The sequence below is a fragment of the Alosa alosa genome, chromosome 12, assembly GCF_017589495.1.
Source record: "Alosa alosa isolate M-15738 ecotype Scorff River chromosome 12, AALO_Geno_1.1, whole genome shotgun sequence".
Taxonomy (NCBI): Eukaryota; Metazoa; Chordata; class Actinopteri; order Clupeiformes; family Clupeidae; genus Alosa; species Alosa alosa.
This window is the reverse complement of record NC_063200.1, coordinates 17,789,202-17,806,415: the sequence shown is the minus strand read 5'-3', so window position 1 is coordinate 17,806,415 and position 17,214 is coordinate 17,789,202. Positions and strand designations below refer to the sequence as shown.

Sequence of the window (17,214 nt, the reverse complement as noted above, 5' to 3'; positions counted from 1 at the left end):
GGGTGGGAGGGTGGAGGGGGAGGTTGCACCACCACGCGGTCAGTGGTGCCGGCGGTGCTGGGGAACGGCGCTCGGAGATGGCAAAGCCCCCTGACTCCTGGACCTCATGGCCTCCCCGCTGCCTCGCTGTCCTCTGCACACTGCATACATCCACCTCCTTCCCTCTCTCGTCTCTCTCTCTTTCCTTCTTTCTTTCTTCTTTGTCACTCTTTCTTTGTCTTGCCTCCTCTTCTCTCTTTATCTTGCAGTCCTGCAGCTGGCTGTCTTGAGCTTAGTCGGAACCGATGTGTTTTTTTTTTATTAAAGGTGCTGCTGTTTTCTCTTTCTGTAACGGAGCCGTGCTGTGGTGTGTGTGCTCTCAATGGTTTCTATTTTGTCTCTCATTAGAGCCCGGTTGAATCTGGCACCAATTCCTGCAGAGACAAGGAGAGAAGAGAAGAGAAGAGAAGAGAAGAGAAGAGAGCAGAAAAGACAGGAGGTTAGAAGAGGCTTTTTTAGGACCAATAATAGTAAAAACGAAAGAAGATATTCTAATTACGCAAAGCTGCAAAAATAAACCTGTCATTGGGAATTTCTGATTCCTTCTTCAACCCCCAATGTGTTCATGGTTAATCTCGCTTTAGTTGCAGTTTTAAGGCTCAAAAACTTTGTTTTAAACAAAGACAAAAAAAAAACCCTTCTGCGATTTCTTCATCTTGTCTTGGCTATATCCCAAACCTGACATTTTAAGACTTCCAGCATTTTTTTAATTGCTTGAACATTGCTCTTCGTTCTACTGTCAAATACTTTGCCATGACAAGAAACAATAAACAAATTCAATGCACCAAAGGCTCAAACCTAGATGTTGACATGTTTTGCTTTACAGCACTATATCTACTGTAAGCTGCAAAACAGTGTAGGCATTACATCTTCGGCAACATTATACAGTAGCTACAACATTCATAACAATTTACTCAAAAGGTTACAAACATTTTTACTGCAGCACTATATTCCTTGTAAAACGATAATGTGTGAACGAATCGAGTAGTTACATTTAGACATCTTGAACAAACACACCCCAGTACGCATATCAAAACAGTGGGGCATCATGTACAACATAATTTACCTGAGATCATTTCCTGGTTGGCGAACTCTGCTCTAATCTGACAAACAAAATCAAACACATGCACAACCACACACATACATACACACACACACACTGAAGGCCACACCCCTGGCCGTTGCACATAGAGACAGTTTTATCAGATTAAACTGAACAAACAAAACGGCAGGACAAACCTCTGATGAAGTGTTTCTCCTCTCCTGTTTGAAGCACACTCAAATAAGTGAACCTATTGCACTCCTATGATCACACACGCACACACACACATACACACACACACGGACACAAATGAATCCATTTCTCAAATTGTGTCTTGACCTCATCCTAACCCACTCTCTCTTCCTCTCTCTGGCCAGTTTACACCCCCCTGCCACACACACACACACACACAGCTTTCCCTCCCACCTGCTCCTCAGGTTCTCCCTGCAGTTTCACATTCAGGAGCGCTGTCTTTTTCTCTCTCTCTCTCACTCACACTCACACCCACAACCACCCACCCACACATACCCAGATACACACACACACACACACATACACACATTCACCTCGCACACAGGAGCATGGTCGCTAACTCTCCTCGCACACCTTCCCCTCTCTTACACACTCACGCACTCACACACACACATGAAGTACACACATGCTCACACACATGTTCATGAAAGGTGTGAAAATGAAACAGATGTGGGATGAATGTTCTCCCCGGTAACCACCTGCCCCACCCCCCACCCTCTCTCACTCCCCCTCTCTCTCTGTTTCCAGTCTTTTCTTTTCTCTATACTTCTCGTTCCCTCTCTCCTCTTCCTCTCTTCTTTTCAATTCTCTTCCTACCTCCCTCCCCCACCCCCGACCACTCCATTTTCCTTATCTTCCTCTTCACCGTGTTCAGTGATATAACCCGGGGAAAGTGATCAGGTGCAATATTTTCTTACAAGCCGAGGGGATAATGGCTGGTTTAAACCAGCAGATGTTCACTTTCTTCTCCTCTTTTCCTATTTCTCTCTCTCGTCCTCTCTCTCTCTAACCCGTTTTCTTTCCATTCATCCTTCCTTCCCTACCTTCCTATCTCTCTCTCTCTCTCTCTCTCTCTCTCTCTCTCTCTCTCTCTCTCTCTCTCTCTAAAGCCAAAACCTGGGAATCTGCCCACCTGTCTCAGTAAAGCATATTGTGTTGTTTTCACCAGTATATCAGCTCCCGTGTGAAACATGTTTCATCTGCGCAGCATGTGTGTACAGTATATAATATTTGCTCTGTTTGGATTATGTGAAGAATGTGTGTGTATGTGTGTGTGTGTGTGTGTGTCTGTGTGCTGGCATGTGTGTTTCTGTGAGCATGTGTGCTCGCGCGGGTGGCTGAGTAACAAATATGAAATCATGCCGTGGCCTAGATTCAGCTAGCGAGATTGCATCTCTCCTGAACCATCACTCAATGCAGAAACACTACATTTCCCAGAAATCACCGCTGTCACAGAAAAAAAGTCACTAACCTGTTCTTGGAAAGCCATTTTACCATGAACGCTCCTTAAAGGCAATTAATCAGCATAAAGTCCAGACGTGGCCAGAGAAACTGCAGAGCCAGTTCTCTTTTGACTCTGTCTCTTGGTCTTACTCTGAGTATGATGTCTGCACACGTCAGTAAGACTAGGAGTGAGCTCATTCAAAAAAATCCCCCATCAGCAATGTATTACGCTCGGCTATTTATTTCCCTCTTACATTATTAATGCAATTAGATAAAATAAAGGGCAGAGCATTTGTCACAGGGTATGTCAGAATAAAGAACCGAGTGTCACACTAGGCACTCCAGAGCATCACGGAAGTGCTGATGTCTTCACTTCTCTCGTAGGCAAGCCTTGGCTGATTGCAAAAATTAGAACAAAACTAGCGGTTTGGATTTCTGTTTTTGCAATTCATGTTTTGGTGTGTTGTTTTGACCCTTATCTCTGTGTTGCACACAATAATTATTAGCATTGTGCTGACATCGGGAATGTTAACAGGGGGTTTTGTTAGGTGAAAAGCTGTTTCCTGAAATGCTATAAATCAATTGATATTACCTGATTGTGTATTTCAGGTAATATCAATAAAAGTGCAGTTGTATCGATTGAGTAAAGATAAGAACAATAACCCAATTACAGTTCCACTGAAATTACTTAAAAACAAAATAAAAAAAATATTTATGAAAATACATTAAAATGGTGGATATAGCGTTTTGGAAAAGAGCTCTTCATGTGTTGGGAAGTCTTATTTCTGCATCCTTCATAATATAATATGATATGCACATGAACTGTTCATAAGTGAAGAAAAGTCTGAATTTTTTCCTATACCCCAACACACAATGTGTCTGCAAGCTCATTTGTGGTTAGCTGAACAGCCAAACACAAAACCTCATACATCAACTGTGTAGCAGGTATGCCATGGTGAAGCTTGTGAAAGCTCAGCAACAGTAATACACACTTAACAGGAACCATGTCAAGTGTGATTTCTTATTTAGCCCATTTCACAAGATGGTGCCACTATGTACTGTAAACCAACTTCCTGTGGAACAGAACAGCCAGAAAAAGAAAAGACCACAGGAAAAAGAGAAACAGGAAGACGCTTTACCCTGCCAATTAAGGTATCATTAACATCAACAAGGCCGGACATCTGGACACTGTGAAGTTGGTCTATGGCAACCATGTCAAGTGTGATTTAAAAACTAAAAGAAGTTAATGTAAGCAGGAGACCTCCAATGACAAAAACTTTTGCAGTCCTGTTGAAACTGCACTGAAGTGATTAGACTCAGAGCACTTTCTCACTTCCCAATTGCTCATTAGCACACAGAGAGTGTTCAACAGTACAGCCATGGAATGATTAAGCAATATAGCACGAGTGAGATTGGGGTTGGTCATGGATATTCCCACGGGTGTTGTTCGGCCGTAGCCACGAGGCCGGAGGCGCAGGCAACAACAGCCATGGGAATATCCATGACCAATCCCACGATCACGAGTGCTATATTGGTTTTATACAACAATTCTACCACAAACTAAATATTCTGAAAACACCCCATTATTGTTTAAAAATGTTAATTTCAACATCGTTCTTACGCATCAAAAATAGTTCCCTTTTCAATAGACAGCGCTGGTAACCAACATTCCAGATCCCTCATTACGGGTCTTTGTGGTTTACATGTCTTCTTGAAAGAAATGTTGAAAGTCGGGCTGAAATCACATTCATATCTAGGTTTGCTGAATGCATGTTACAAGGACACTGGGCCATGTCATGTAAGGGACATGGTACTAAAAAAAAACGGAAACATAGTCTACATTGCAGAATCCACAGATGTGGTGAAGCACTGTTTTGTTATGGTTTGCTAAGGAGTAACCCATTGCTTGAAATGGTGGAGAGCTGGGATGAGAACATTGTGTCAAATCTTCGCATTGTATCGTGGAGTGATTTATTATTAACTGTGCAAATGTCCAGGGATATTCCAACTCATGGAACGTCTCTCGGCCAATCAGAAACAAATAAATAGTTCCATAGAACCCAATTGTTGTATAATCTAGATTAGAACACTGCAGATGCTTCCATGTTCTGCTAGCTAGCTGCCCCAGGCCACCATTAGCTATACCTGAAAGTGAGGCTAGCCTGTGGCTACCTTGGCTCACCTGGAGACAAGCCAGCTCCTGCTGGTGCAGACCTGCAGCACCTGAGCCTCAAGTCCACTGTGTTGTTTAATATTCTTTGAGCCTTCCGCCACAACAAATGTCAACTGTGTAGCAGGTATGCCATGGTGAAGCTTGTGAATAAGCACACAATATTCATATCAATATGGAAAAGGTCTGTAAAAATCATGTAGGAATCCCACTTGTCTTATACAACACCTGTATGGTGAATCTGTGGTAGTGCTTGCATTTACAGGGCATTTCATATTAAAATGGGATAAAACCCTTAAACATGCCAGGTAAGGTCATAAAAAACATTGTTTTCTGTGTTACTGCATATGAGAGGCCATAATTGTGTGTGTTAACACACTGTGACTGTTGCATTGTATAACAATTACATTGATGAGCTCTACAAACTTTTTCTATATGGGCCTAGGCCTAGATATCTCTTTAATAGACCTACAGTACGTTAGCCTACAGCTGTAGTCCAGGGCATGGTTTTAAAGCTTTGAGCGGTAGGGCTATCTGGACTGGGGGGCATCATATGACCTCTCTCTTTCCCAGCCAGCCCCATGCACCTTCCAGCCACAGTGTCTCCTCTGTGGAAGCTTATCTGTGCCATTTAATCCACTCATAATTATAATCGCTATCCAAAAACAGGCACATGCACTTGGCTCACTGTGCTCACTGGCTTAGCACATTTGATATTAAATCAGGGGCTTGTGAGCATCGGCCACCCAGCCCAACACAGAGGCTCTCACACAGGATCCACCTCTGAGGAGGCGTGGCCCTGATCCGGCCTGCGTCTGGGCGAGAGGCGACGGCTCCCTCGTGGTTAAAGGGAGAGAGCGTTTCAGACTAATCACTTTAGGTCCAAATCGTGACCACTGTAATCATTATCATCTGATCTCCCTGGTGGAGGATTTTTTTCTTTCTTTTTTTTTTTTTAGTCAGCAGTCGATGGAAGTTTTGGGAATCAAGGTGGAACGTATCTGACCCGTGAGGTTTTATGGGATTTAACGAACGCATGAATCTGGGTCAGCTAAACAAAATGTACTGAAACTGAAAAAGAGAAGAGAAGAGAAGCATGCAAATAGTCATTAGGGTAATGATGAGAAGTGTTAGAAGACAGAACTGGGACAGTCGGATGTTAAGAGAGACAATCAGGGAAAAGGAGTATCTCAAGAAAGGCTATAGGGCTGCGAACAACAATGAGGAGAGGATGTGTGCAAACGGAAGTTAAAACTGTCAAATGTTAAAAGAGGTGCATTGTGGGTAGTTGTGAGTAGTTATCAGAAAACATGATGAATCAACATACACACACACACATAGAGATCCATTTTCGGGATTAGGTTACAAAAAGATAACGAAAAACCAATGGTGAGAAAGTACCTTATCACACACACACACACATAAACACACACACATAAACACACACACACACACAATGTGACCATTCACAAACTCACTGAAAAGGCTCAATGTCTAAATCTGACAATCCTTTGAGTGTTCTGATGGCCTGCGTCATAAATCCAAAAAGACAGAGGCTTGTTTGACTAAACAGATTCTCGGCACACTCCGGTCCTCACAAACAAGGCCTGGCTCTGCACACAATCAGATCTCCCTTAGCCTGCAGTTCCAGGTGACAGAACTAATCACAGCCTGAGTAAGTATGTGTATTCATAAGTAACGTGGACTCAGGGAAGACGACGCAGGTCGCTTTTGCTGGCGGGTGGTTTGATGACTGATTCATGAGAGCAACGCAGGTGCGAAGCCTACGTCTGCGAACCCCCACCCCACACTCCCAACACACACACGCACACACACACACACACACACACACACACAAGCCTGTGCAAACGAATTGAGCTCCCACTCTCCTTTCATCCATTGGTTCACATTTTCCCTCGGCACAGGCTGTACCTCGTTAGTGTATTAATGATCACCTGAGCTTAATTAAAGGTGGGACTGAGGTGTGCAAAGGGCTCTGGTGGGTTTCTTGAACTGCGGGAGCACGGTAGGGGGGGAAATCATTAAGTGCCATTCTCTGGGCCCCTACATAATTAACACATAGTATATCCCATCAGGGCTATAGGCTGTAACAAATAGACATATAGACACATGGATGTGACATGGATATGACAAACTGTGCTACTGAGACCTTGAATTTCCCCTGGGGATCAATAAAGTATCTATCTATCTATCTGAAACGTTTTTGAGTAATATTGACAATCAGTGTCAGCTTAAAAGGGTAATAATTCTGTTTATAATAATTATCTCGGAGGAGCACCCCTCCATTCCTGTGATTTAGCATTTAGCTTTTCTTATTCATGCTTGTAAGCTGAGCCTGGAGTTCTATGCAGGGTCGTGTTTCTCTCAAAACCCCCAGAAATCGACTGTGTGAGGACCAAAGGAGGCGTGTGACAGTCCACGTCCCTTTCTACATCCCGGTCAGCGACATCCCCACGAGACACCTCACTGAGCTTACAGGTAGGCTCTCTCCTCAATTCAAAATGACAGGGTTGCAGGGCTGAGAGGGACAGACACACACACACACGCTGGAACTCAACACGATTCCTGCTGTAGCCCCTTGACATGATTCTAACAACTCAAGTGTCAACATTTTCTGAGATCCCCTCTCTCTCTCTCTCTCTCTCCCTGTCCTTGAAAAGCACCCTGGCCTACATCCGAGCTGTACAGCTCTTAAGTGCTCCGGGATGCCACTCCTTACCCAGTGTGCCCCCTTAAGTGGCACTGTTTACCCAGCGTGACCCTACGGGCACCACCCCACATACCCAACGATCCCCGCTGCTGGCACCAACTCCCCCTGAGCATCACAAAACAGCCCTGGCTTTGTACGCTAAATAGCTGGTTATGCAAGTGCCGTCAAAAGCGCAATGGCATCTCTGTGTTATTGATGAACGCCGAGTGTTACATAAGGCCTCTCTCTGCCAGTGACTTACTAGCGATATGCCCAGGACCTGCTTCAATCCAACGTCTCACTCACCAAACAAAAATATTGATGTGTGTAAATGAACACATAGCCTCTTTCTATCTCTCTCTCTCACACACACAGACACACACCGTCATATGTACAGACACAAATCGATACACTCCAAAACCCCAAGCAATTCTAGATAATGCACACCCACACACACACACCGTCACACAAATGTACAGACACAAATTGAGACGCTCCAAAACCCCAAGCAATTCTAGACATTCACGCCCACACACGCACACACACACACTATCTCTCTCTCACACACGCCCCCACACACACACACAAACAGACACACAAACAAACACACACATTTGTAAATGTAGCTCACCACATGACCTAGAAACATATCTCAGAAGCGCTTGTGCTAGTGGCCCACAGACGCTGATGAGAGCCTTGAGCCAGAGATCAAAGGTGCGGGACCCACAGTTTTTCACGCCGCACCTGGTCTGCTTTGTTTTGCCTGCTGAGAAGCCGCCCTGGTCTCCGGGACAATGTTTAATCACGCAATCTCTCTACTGTTCATGTCGGTTAGCTTGTTTGTTATGGAGCTGCTTCTGGTGCGACCAAACCTTTCATCATCTGATTCGGCGCTGAATTTCATTTGGAACCACCACCACGGACCCACTTAGCTCTCTCTGGCAGCAGGATAAAAGGGGCTTTTTAACAGGGACCTGCTTAAACAGGGTTCTTATACACTAAATCAGGTGCTAATAAGACAGATGCATTGTGTCTCAAACTGAGGAATCGTGAACCTGCAGGCTCCTGTGTGCTATTCGGCTTAAATAAGTGGTGCCAAGGTTCTCTGAAAGAGTTGCTGGTGGAAGGATTATGCACACAGGTGAACTATCCAAAGACCAAAAGACTCCTCTTTGTGTAAAGACTTGAGAGTGGGGAAAATAAAAAACAGTGCACAGGATAACAAATGAACAGTTTAGGCAGAATGTGTGGTGGTGGGCCCCTACAACAAAGATTAACTTTTAGGACACCTTTTCATGATTCATGAGATTGGCCAATATGATGAACAGATCTCAAACTGTTGCACTCTACACCAAACAGTCTAGCACACACAGCAAAACAGTTGGCTGCATAATACTCGGAAATACCTTTGCCCATGTGGTGTCTGATAAAGATAATAGTGTATACGTCGCAGGAGACTGTTTTATGCAAATTTAAAGTGAAACCATGTATTAACCATACCCGTGTATAATCACAATAGCCCAATCAATTAGAATCAGATCCTGCTCTAATTATAAAGAAGAATGAAGAAAATAAATGCATTCCCGTGTGTAGCCCACCCTTGTGTATTAACCTTATAGCTGACGAAATTTAGCAAAATCAATAAATCTCCGATAATAGGCGGAAAAGGGAAGGTCGAACATATAGGCTATAGCATGAACAAATCCAACCATCAGGAGTAATTGCGAGGCTGTTGCAGTGCAAAACCTCCATCTTGATCTCTCGTTCACTTCCAGGCTACTCCATCACTCTCTCAGCCCTTTCCACCCCTCCTTCCTCCACCCCATCTCTCCACCACTCCATTTCTCCATCTTTCTATCTGTCTCTACTTCTCTCCATTTCACCCTCATTTTTCTCTCTATCTTTCTCTCTCTCCATGCCTTTACTTTTCCTTCATTAATTATTCTGATAACGAGGGGCCTCATCCATTTCAGACCAGCGTGACTCATGTCCCAGTTTTGCCATCCGTAATGGACTGGTCTACAGGGCCATTTGATAGGACAGAGGCGCCAATGCACTGATTAATTACTGGACTGGGCGTCAGCATGTTCTTAATGGGGCCCAGTTTCATCAGAGCCTTAGTCTACGCGAGAGAGAGAGAGAACATTAGAGAAACTTGGACAGGCATTACTTATGGTGGCGGTGTACAGAAATGCTTCACAAACATATCACTTGCATCCTGTTCTCCCTGTTTAGAAAGTCTTTTCTCCCAGTGGAAACAGCGTGAAAACAGCCACCAAAGCTCCTTAATGGATATGTTTGAATGACGTGTTCTCCCACCCCCTGCACTGATAACAAAGTTCATCCATGAGGCATGCATATTTATTTAGCAAAGCTGGCTTTTTGAGATGATTTTAAAAACTACTGTTCCACACACTTGAACTGCCACGGAATAATAGGAAACTGTCATTTCACCGACACGGAGTGGCATGCCTCGGACTGTCTGTTCTACAGCGAAAACAGCTGTGTCACGACACTGCAGTTGTCAGTTTTTATCAAACAACTTTAATGAAAAACGTGTGTGTGTGTGTGTGTGTTTCTTTCTCCCTGCCTCTCTCTCTCTCTCTTTCTCTCTCACACACTTTCTGCAGCTGGCAAGACACATCACATTTGTCAAACAAGTTTTATTCGCTGAAATCTGTTGTAATTGCTTTCTTTGCTTGTGCCATCATAGCACTGTGTCCATTACAAACACAGCAGTTGTGGACGCCACAAGAGAAGTGATCGTGGGCCACAGATATGGGTCCAGACCCATCCCTCACTGAAAACTTCTATAGTGATTCAATTACATACCGTCTAATTTACAAGTACTGTGTGTGGCACTGCAGTACCAATGGACCTCATACAGTATGCACAAATTTGCATTCCTGTATTAGTAGTGTTTATATTATCTTGAGACTCTTAAGATAATATTCCATGTACTGTTTTGTATGTAGAAGCTCACAGCAGAGTAGTTGGAGGATAAAATCAGCTCAATAATGTTGGTATGTTAAGGGGCGTTATCACATGTTTATTGATGTAAAGGAGGTAGGAAATAGTTGTGGTCGTTTGCCACAGGATAGAGGTCACATGTAGTGCCACCCCATGTAGACCTCATGACTTCAGGATCCATCGTAGTCTGATCTAATAAGCCTGCTGACCTTACAAGCCTATGGCAAAACTGACAATAATATCCATTATGTTAATAGTCGTATGTTAATAGCTGCATTAATGCCATCTTAATATCGACACTAATGTTTGCGGAAAGAGTTATTGATTAATGGACAGAGTCTGTTATGTATGAGTGTGGATAGGTGTGATGAATGATAGGGGATCGGTGTGACTAAGGAGAGAGAGCCAGAGAGATGTGTCTGTCTGGAAGCAGCTCGATACGCTGCGGTCGCTGTGAACGGAATGCTCCGGTAAAGGGAGAGGATTGTGGGTAACTGTTACAGAGCGCAGTCAAGGACATGGTATAGAAAACACACCCACACTACACATGATACACACAACACACATACACACACACACAAAACACACACACATACATGCACACACTACACACTACATACACCCACACACTGCTAGTACTACTACACACTACATGCTACACTCATACTCATTTGTTTATACAGTACCTTATGTAATGATCTTTCTTTATTTCATTATTGCCCTGTCAAAGACTAGTCTGTTATGAATGTAATTGCCATTTCTAAGCTCTCAGAGGGAAAACCTCTCATCATTGTTCCTTCGCAATCTCAAAGGTGCAGAATGACGTGCCATTACAATACATTTCAAAGAGTTAATTAGCTTTACTCTTTTCTTCTGCTCTCTCTCTCTCTCTCCCCTCTTTCTCCCCCTCTCTCTCTTTCCCTTTTCTCTCTGTCTCTCCCTCTCAATTGAAAGCACGAGTTTGAAATCTCTGGCAGTGGAAAAGCAGGCTCTTCCAGTCGCACTGTGACGTCAGCACATTTGATAGAACACGCATGACCTAAATCAGGCATTTAGCTCTGAATTCCAAGACAGAGTTCCGTGGGCAGGACAGAACCCAGGCAGGATTTTAAAGGGACAGAGAGGGTCTTTCAGAAAAGAAAGAAAACAGAACTCCCTCAACAACACCTACACATATGCGCACGCACATACAGATACACACACACAAACACACACACACACACACACAACACACACACACACACACACACACACACACACACACACACACAACATGGGGGGTTAGTCTGAACAATACTCTGTGGTTACATTATGTAATTAGTCAATATATGTAAGCACGTTTTGTGATTGACTTCTCTGGAAAACCAGGCAAGATTATCCAGATTATCTGTAGATTAAGACCAGAGACTAACATGCAGGCCAGCATTGGGACTGGCAGGAATTCAATTAACAAAGTGGGAAGTTACGAGCAGGAGTGAGAGGAGGATAGTTACTCTTAAAACATTAATCCAAATGAGAGCAGACTATTACGCAATAAACAGGTCAGATGTAACTGCACTTTCTGTTTTGCTTTTTTAAGTGTAGTCTCTCTCTCTGTGTGTATGTGTGTGTGTGTGTGTGTGTGTGTTTAGGAGGGATTGGAGTCTTCAGTATGTCTGGATCAACGTCTGAACACTTCACCCCAAGCAGCTTTCTCATCAAGGCCCGCAAGCACAGCTTTATATTAGTCTATCTTCATATCATCTTCTGTAATTACTGCGCACAACCGACAGACACTTACAGTAAGGTTTGAATGGTCACACTGTGTAACTGGTACAAATGTAAGGACATTGAACGATGGCAGCATTACAACTCACAGCTTGCAGCCAACAGATGACTCTGAGATAACAGCCATGAAGAAGAGATGTGATGATATACATTGGGACCAAAATCCTGGAGTTTTGATTCTGCTGGAATGAAGGGTTTGGTATTAGATGGATTATTTTATTGAATGCAGCCTGGCTTTTGCTTGACCACTGGTCACCAAGCTTAAGCAAATCCATGTCACCCAGTAAAGCCTTTTAATCAATCAGTTTACATTGTCAATGTATTCTGTAGTTAAGTGAATTGCTCTGTGTCCACCAGAAAAAAAAACTCAATAATGTCTGTGGACATTTGTGAAGGCCCAAAATGGTGGTGCAGAGTTTGTGGAGGTGGGGTAAACCCCTTCTGCTGCTGTCAGCACGAAAAACAGGGTGACTATATTTTTATCAGCAATCTCCATCAACCTCTGTCAGAGGGTAGCAAATAAGCTTGGCAGAGCCCTGCACACCTCCCCCACCCTCCCTCCAAGACAGTCTCTATCTCTCTCTCTCCCTCTCTCTTCATCTTTCATCTGTCTCTAAGCAGCAACAGGAACTATGGATGGGTGAGAGTGGTGGAGATAGCACCCGTGGTCGGGTTCCGCTGGAGGACCCCCAGCTACTCTGAACAGAAACCAGAACACTTACATGTAAATGGAAGCATGCTGTAATTTCTGTAGTTTCAGTTATTCAAAATGAAACCCAGTTCAGTTATTCAATATGAAACCATCCTAATAGTTCCCCTGTCAACATTTCCAGCTAAGCCAGCCTTTTTTACTGGACTAAGAAAAAAAACATAAAAGTGCACTGTTAGATGATGTCGCTGTCTCTGTCTTTCCGCCTCCTCTTTCAGCTCTCCACAGTTTCATTGTTCTTCTGCAACATGCCCTTTTCATTGATTATAAAATGTGAAATTATATATTGCTGCATTCTGTGCACATCGTTTGGCGCTTCCAGGCACCTTGAGAGGCGTGCTGTGGGCCCTTGTTGGAGAAACGCTGGCGTTGCCCACAAGAGCAGATACTGTAGGCACAGGCGAGCGAGGCGCCACACTCTCATGGTTAAAACCCAGATGACCAAACCCTATGCTGCTACCAAGACCAGACAGTGTGACGGAAATAAACACAAGGGAGAGAGAGAGAGAAAATTGATTTCCTTTTTTTACCACTGGGGTCAAATTAGACAGCCCAGGTACAAGGCTGACAGGGGAGCAGCCAGCTAGAAAATCTCGGATGTGGCAGGCAGACGAACAATTGGGCGGATGACAAACCACGACGACGAGCTCAAAAATGTCCCAGGATCCCCTCTCTTGTGTTGTGACTCATTCTTGGTATTCTGAGCGTGGCCGACGTCACTGGCCATGTGAGACGAGAGTGAGATAAGACGAAAGACAGAAAGACGAAAAGAGAGACGAAAGAGAGAAAGAGAGAGAGAGAGAGAGAGAGGAAGAAGCAGAGAGTTCGTTCTTTATGCTTTGGCAACAAAGCAACATTGAATTGAACTGAATGGAGAGACAGATAGAGAGGGAGAGAGACAGTCATCGCTGCTCAGCGTTATGCTTTTGCATAATGCAAGGTCCCTTTTTCTACACTCACAGTGACTACTCCTCTCATCATCAGCGCCTCAGTATTTGCCGACTGCTGTGGCAGTCACGGCCCTAACAGAACAGACTTAGTGACTCTGGATCTCTCTCTCTCCCTGCCGCGTTTTCTCTTTCTCTGCTTCTCCACTTCACTTACTCTGTCTGTTTCCCGTCCATTTGGTCGCACCTTTGTTTGAGTAAGGTCATAAAACAGTTGGGGGAAATTTGACTGTCCAGACTCCCTGTTGCTTTAAGAGTGATTGCAGAGCAATTGCTCACACCCCAGCTGCTGTTATCGCCATGGCTACGCGACTAACAAAGGTCTCAGTAACAGTGAAGAGAGCCTACAGCAGAATGACAGTAAGAAACACTTAGAGAGAGAGAGTGAGAGAGAGAGAGAGAGAGAAGGATAAGAGAAAAGGTGAAAGAGGAAGACAAATGTTGGGAGTGAGAGAGAGATAGAGAGATGAAAGATGTTGGGAGAATAAGGGACGGTGAGGTGGGGGGACAAAGAAGGATAGAAAGAGAGAGTAAGATTGAGATGGCTTGTCCTGAAATTGATGACCGTCCCATCCATCAAGGTTGATATAAAGGAGGGAGCAGCCAGTGAGCCAAGAAGGATGGAAGGGAGAGCTGACGCTGGGTGCCCCCGATGGCCAAATATGGCATTGATGGCAAAAAGTTGTGGCAAAAAGTTGTGATTGAAGCATCTGTGTCTGACTCTGCGTCAATACAGGTGACAAATTCTTCAACCCACACTGGGCGCAAAACTGTAGTCCTCTTTGGGCCCAAAACTGACACCTCATCAACATCAAGTGATGGACAGAGAGTCAATAATCTTGGAATCATTTAGCATATGAAGCTTTTACCGCATTTTCCACAGTGCAGTCCTAATTACAAACAGTAAATCAGTCAACTCTCACTGTTCGACACATGGTAAGATTTGCCCATTTGCGGCGTGGGGAGGTCAAACTGTGGTACATCCCTGCCTTGCAAGTTTTAATTGCTTGTGAGTACTCATGGATTGCTGGTAGTAGGCCAGGGGTGTGTAGTCTGTCTGTAGCTGAAGCTAACTGTCTCCTGAGTCGGCCCTCACACCGACCACTAAACATTCCACACATAGCGTTACAAAAGCTATATGTATTTTTCCATTTGTTTTTCAAATAATACTCATCCACGGACATGGTTGTTATGCCAACATTCAGAGATTGTGGCAGAGGTATCAGGCTACCTCCTTCCTCTACATAAATAATGAATTCTTTTCTCTTTTTTTTTTCAAAAAGCAATTGTTGTTCTTTCTGTCAGGTTATGATTAATGTGTTGTTCAAAGAAATATGTCTATGTCTGAGCCCTGGCTCTGTGTGCAGTGAGAAAAGCGAGTGTTTTTTATCTGTCACGAGAGATTAGGTTCTAAAAGGAGAGTAAACAGAGAAGACGTAATTCTCCCTTGGTCATACGGCCTTGATAGAGGGGGGAGAGAGGTTCCTGGTAATGTGTTACTCAGCTCTAATTAACTTTATTTGTATTGCGCCCTTTTTGTTGAATGCATTGTCACCTAGCAACTTCAACCAGATTCAGAGCATCATCACCAATCCCCAACCCCTTTTCCACTCCCAAATGCAAGCACAGGGCGACAATAGCAAGGACAAATCAGGAAGAAACATTGTTAGCCATCTGTCCTCCGGTTGGCACGATTCTAAGGGAGAATGAGGAATGTACTGTCTAATGTGAGCCAAGATGGCCGCCACTACGGTTACAGCCATAAGTAAGTCTGACCCGCCATGAATTATTAAACTGGAGATTTTATCTGACGGCCTGTACACTGGCTACAGACAAGGTTTCATTCCCAAAGGTCCCCTGAAGTCTGTGTGTGTGTGTGTGTGTCTGTGTCTACATGTGCCAATGGCTCAGCTTATCTACATTCTGTGTACATTCTGTCTGCATTTTGGTGTACGGGGACCTCTCCCTTGTCCCCTCGCCCTCACCCAAAAACCTATCAAGGCCCACACACAAAAGAGCCTTCGGCCTGCTGACCTCCAGTCCTGTGGGAACTCTGAATACCAAGACCCGCGCACACACACTCACACACACACTAGTGGGCCGGTCCCTCCAAGGCACAACACAAACAACATGAGCCAGTGTTCCATATGGGCTGGTCCAGTTCAGACAAATTTAGTTTGTGTATGTGTATGTGTGTGTGTGTGTGTGGTGTGTGTGTGTGTGTGTGTGTGTGTGTGTGTGTGCATATATGTATATCCAGTTTGGGTATGCAAGGTATTTTGTGATGTGTGTGTGTGTGTGTGTGTTTTGGATTAATGTACAGTATGTGTATGTATTTGGCAGATTGCTCTTATGATAACAGACTCTGCTATGCATGCCTGGCCCCCAGGGTGTGTGTACCCCCACCCCCACTGCCTACATTGGCCCCAGTGGTCCCATCCCGTGAGATGATGGGGTAGAGGGAGTGTGTGGGGGTAAGCCCTCCCCCCTGCTGTCCCACAGTCCCTGAGAGTCCCATAGAGCACAGCGGGTCACACTCTGTCACATGTCCCGCCGCGCTGACAATGGCACGACTGTCTGAGCCCAGAGCGAGAGGGGACGGACCGCCTGTCTGCACTGGGAGAGCAGTGTGTGTGTGTGTGTTGTGTGTGAGAGTGTGTGTGTGTGTGTGTGTATGTGTGTGTGAGCATGCGTGTTTGTTTTTTTGTGTGTATGTTTTGGTGTTTTGGTGTGTTTGTGTGTGTGTGCGTGAGTGTGTGTGTATGTGTGTGTGTGCTTGTGTGTTTGTGTTTTTGTGTGTGTATGTTTTTGTGTTTTGGTGTGTGTGTGTGTATGTGTGTGTGTGTGTTTGTGTGTGTGTGTGAGTGTCTTTGTTTTACCTTTACCGGCTCAAGTTATGGTCTGCAATAATATGATTGTTACTGAACATTGACTCCTAAAAATCAGGCCTTTTGCTAAAGTCAGTTGAGGATACAGTCTTTAAATTAAGCACAGTTAAATCACAGTGGAATGGGACGGGTAGGGTGCTGGCTGGCCATGTAATATGCACTACATGCTCATCTCGTGCTCTCTTGTCTCGCCTCTCCACACACACACACACACACACAAACCTCTGATAGTGTGACTGTAAAGGTGGCAAAATCGTCAAAGGAAATGAGGAAGACTGTTTGAGGACTGTGGCTACGTCTACATGACACCAACGGGTGTATTTTCTCTTACCACTTTCACATCTTTAACGTCCCACTGGTCTGGCATACTGCTGTAGTGCATATGCCAGACCAGTCGATGGCGCAGGGCCATGCAGAGGCTTCACATTTAATTCGCGTATAAGACAAAATATTGTTGAAACATTTTGTTAAAGGGATATTCCACTATTTGGGAAAT

The 17,214-nt window shown here is 44.4% G+C and overlaps 1 protein-coding gene across 4 annotated transcripts in view; it reads right to left on the bottom strand.

Annotated features, from left to right (window-relative positions):
- The window catches only part of gnaz (guanine nucleotide binding protein (G protein), alpha z polypeptide), a 45,899-nt gene that overhangs the window by 15,547 nt on the left and 13,138 nt on the right, over positions 1-17,214 (bottom strand). For 2 of the 4 annotated variants that reach the window (XM_048259423.1, XM_048259422.1), the window contains one exon: positions 1-413. This exon is cut by the window's left edge and continues 1,222 nt beyond it. The gene's annotated coding sequence lies outside the window, so the exon portion shown is untranslated. Of the gene's footprint in view, positions 414-1,278; positions 1,407-12,263; positions 12,650-17,214 lie in introns of those variants that run through there. The other 2 variants (XM_048259424.1, XM_048259425.1) reach the window with 2 other exon arrangements.